The sequence below is a fragment of the Lactuca sativa genome, chromosome 4, assembly GCF_002870075.4.
Source record: "Lactuca sativa cultivar Salinas chromosome 4, Lsat_Salinas_v11, whole genome shotgun sequence".
In the NCBI taxonomy this organism is placed as follows: domain Eukaryota; kingdom Viridiplantae; phylum Streptophyta; class Magnoliopsida; order Asterales; family Asteraceae; genus Lactuca; species Lactuca sativa.
This window is the reverse complement of record NC_056626.2, coordinates 343,979,537-343,983,504: the sequence shown is the minus strand read 5'-3', so window position 1 is coordinate 343,983,504 and position 3,968 is coordinate 343,979,537.

Below are 3,968 nucleotides of genomic sequence, written 5' to 3'. Positions count from 1 at the left end.
ATATAGGTTTTAAATGAGTTAAACTGTATATGTATTTATCTCTACAAATATGTTGGGTAGAATATGGGTAGACGAAATAGTTGGTGTGTGATGAAGGATGAGTTTGAGGATGAGACAAAAGATAAACCTCGGTAGCTATGGATTTAGTACTGTAAAGATAAGCTTCAATAGCTATGGATTTAGTACTGTATATAGATGAACCTTGGTAGTTATGGACTTAGTACCTACACCGGTAGTTATGGATTTAGTATTGTTAGATAAATGTTGGTAGCTATGGACTTAGTACCTATACTGGTAGCTATGGATTTAGTACCCGATGAATGAACCATAGTAGCTATGGAATTAGTGCTTTACGAAAGAACCTTGGCAACTAGTGTCTTAGTGCCTAATAAAGAATCCTGGCAGCTATTGTCTTAGTGCCTATTACGGAGTGAACAAATAGATGACTCTTAGGGTAGACCGTTAAGAAATAAGGAAGATAATGGGGATGAGTAATTGGGTTGATTGTTTGATAATTAAATATAATAATTATATTATTGTGGGTTGAAAACCCTATATGCTCACCAGGCTCCCAAGCCTGACCCACTCAGTTTAATTGTATCACAGGTATCGATACGAAGCTGCTTTGCACTGAGAGATTAAAGGAGATGTAAATCACTAGAGTAAATGAATGTATGTTCTGTTTATGCTTATGTGTCTGTATCGGAACATGACATCCCGAGGTTTTATTATTTAATGAAAATGCATTCTCTTTGAGAAATGTTTTGATAAGTTTTTATCATATCTTGTTTTGGGAACAAATTCCGCAACAGTTTTTTTTAAACGATTACCCTGATTTATAAAACAAAGCATAAACAAATCGGTCTTTTATGGCCGTGAAAATGGGGATGTCACAACACTTTTGTTAACGAATATGGTTTTATGGTTTAAGGGAGTTTGTCAAAATCTATCAAATATGATTGATTCCGCCTCAAATTTTGATAAATAATTTTTTAGTTTCAGATATTGTTGACGTTTGGCACAGAGATGGCTGGTGGGTGGGAAATATTATTAGGAAAATAGACGAAAAAAATATTTAAGGTATTTTCAACATCTAAAAGAACTTTTGTTCGGTATGGATGAACTAAGGATTCATCAAGAATGAGTTGATGATTTTTGGGTTTATGCAAAAATAAAAAAAAAAAAAAAAAGATAAAAAAAAAAAAAAAGTTAGATTGTGTTTTTAAATATGTTTTCCTAATAATGTAACTTTCAGATTTGTCTAATAGTTAAATTACATATTTGTTGATGTGAATAACTTTGATTCGTGTATATATGTGTATATGTATCTTTAAGACTTTAAGTTGTCATGTTTGGACTTTTGATTTGTTTCAACTGAGTGAGATACAAACATCATAGTGCAATGTTATAAGTATTTCTTAATTTGCTCATATGTGCACTTTTGATTTGTTTTAACTGAGTGAGATACAAACTTCATAGTGCAAAAGAAGAGAGTGGGATACAAAAATCATATTGCAATGTTGTAATTGTCTTTTTTTATTAAGCAGTTTTGATGATCAATATGTATACAAAGAGTTTTAGAATGTTTTGAAGAAGAAAAGAATATGTATTTAAGTTTTGTCTTTAAAATAAATTAATGTTTAATATGTATTTAAGTTTTGCTTTAGTAATTAAAAAATAAAATATATAGGTTTACGTGAATAGACTTATTATGAAAATCGACATCGTCGTCCCATGTTCACACATCCATATTCTTATTCTTAGTAAATACATATGATCGTATTTGGATATTGATTATTTGGTTTTTGTTCGTTAAACATTAAACCCATCCCTATTATTTGTATTTGTATTTATATCTATTTTTTTTCTCTTGTTAGATTTGGTTGGGTGGGTATAGGGATGTCGTTTGCTTAGTGGTATTTTGTAGGGGGGGGGGGGGGGGGGGGGGGGGGTAGTGTCTGAAGCTGAGGACGGTTTTGGTTGACTTGTCTTGCAAGTCATTAGATTTTCTGAGAATCGGTGAGATCTCTATGCTAAATTGCTAATTACTGGATCACAAAATTACCAACTTTACTATTTCCTATTTCACTTCGCTCCTGGTTTTTACTTTTTTCTTGTAAAGTTGGGTCATTTCAATCCATTTATATAAGAAGATTGATTGGAATTGTAATTTGTCATTCAAAGGGCAAATAAATAATAATGAATTTATAAAAAAACATATACAAATTTATTAGGCGTTTATAACCTTCTATTTCATTTCAACGCATAAGAATAATTTGTTATTCCAATTTTATAGTTCAATATTATGTTCAATATATAAATTATAGAAGAATTAGTAGGAAATTTTTGGTGAGTCAAACCTCCGTAATAACCCAATCAGCTGTTTCGACACAAATCATTTTAGTAAATACCAAAAATGATTCATGCAGTTCATAATTTTTTTGTTAGGTCAAAAGAAAGATTTTTTTTAAAATTTTTTGTTCTTATTTCATGGGTTGCTTAGAAATTTGGTTAGTTGTTACAAGTAATGTTACAATGTTAAAATAAATAATGGTTAAAGTTACAAACTAACATCTTGTTAATTAAAATAAATACATTTGTAGATATATGTGTAAAAGGGTATTGCAGGTAAACTTCCAAATTATAGAAGGGTGCAATGTGTTCTGTTAGATATGTATCCGGGTTAACACGCAGATCCTTCGGGTTGAAGATGACCCAGGTACTTAAGCTCAAGAGTAGCTGATCGGGTCATTCATTTTTAGTCACTCTGCTTTGTTTCATACACTTTCTCTCTCGTTGTGAAGAACTCTTGTTATTAGGGTTTTCTCTGTAGTGTTAAGATGATCTATCACGTGTTCTTGATCTTGTTCTAGATTAGGATTGTGAGATTCATTGTTGAGAGTAGTCTAGGTTTATATAGTGAGGTTTATGTTGTAAGTACTTAAAAACCACCTGTCTGTTAATCCTTACATGATATAATAGATGGTGATGTTGGGAAACTGAGTTCTTACTAGTTTTTACATGCAAACTGAGTTCTTACTAGTTTTTACATGGTATTAGAGCTTTAGGGCTCCGATTCTCGTCTCTGTGTGACTATAGACGCTTAGTTTTTCTCCGATTCTCGTCTCAGTGTTACTGTCGACGCTTCGTTTTTCGTCAATTCAACGTAACTGTTCTAGATCCCGATTCTTTGTAGTTGTTTTCTATTGATCTTCATAATCTGTCTTTTCGTCTAGTTTTCTTGTTGAAAACTAGATCTACCTTCAGATCGTGTAAGATTAGGGTTTTGTTTGTCTATTGCAAACAATTGCTTCATGATCTTGGTTACTGCGAGTATTTTTTGTTCTTGCCTTGAAGATTCAGAAGAGGAACTATTTGTTCTACATCATAGTTTAGTGAAGGCCTTCTCTTCTACTGGATCGGTCGGTCAATCTCATAAGATCTGAAATAACTCACTAAGGGTCGGATTTCATCACCGATAAACCTTAGTTGAGAACAGATTTGAGAGTCGATCGGTTATACTGGTTGTGTTCTCTTCTAATCTCGCTATGAGGTTTTCTTGTTCCTTATTTCTTCTTGTTATTCATAAGATCTTATTGTTGTGTTATGTGTTATCTTGCTTTTGACTTGGTGATTGCTTGTCTTGGGCCCCGACATACAGTGGTGACCATCTGGACTCTAAGGCTTTCACTATTGTCTGCTTTATTTGATTTCTAGTTTCCTTTTTACTACTTATTTTGTTAAGTATGACTGATTCTGGTGTTGAATCCATTGGCGGGTCTGGGGCTCAGCCTACTGGTGGGTCTAGGGCTCAACCTGATCCTGCAATAAACTTTCATGATCCTTTGTATGTTCATCCTTCTGATAATGCCGTTACTAGTGTTATTAATTTCAAATTGTTAGGCTCTGAAAATTTTAGGATATGGTGCAATTCTATGGTTAGAGCCTTAAAGGCTCGTAATAAACTT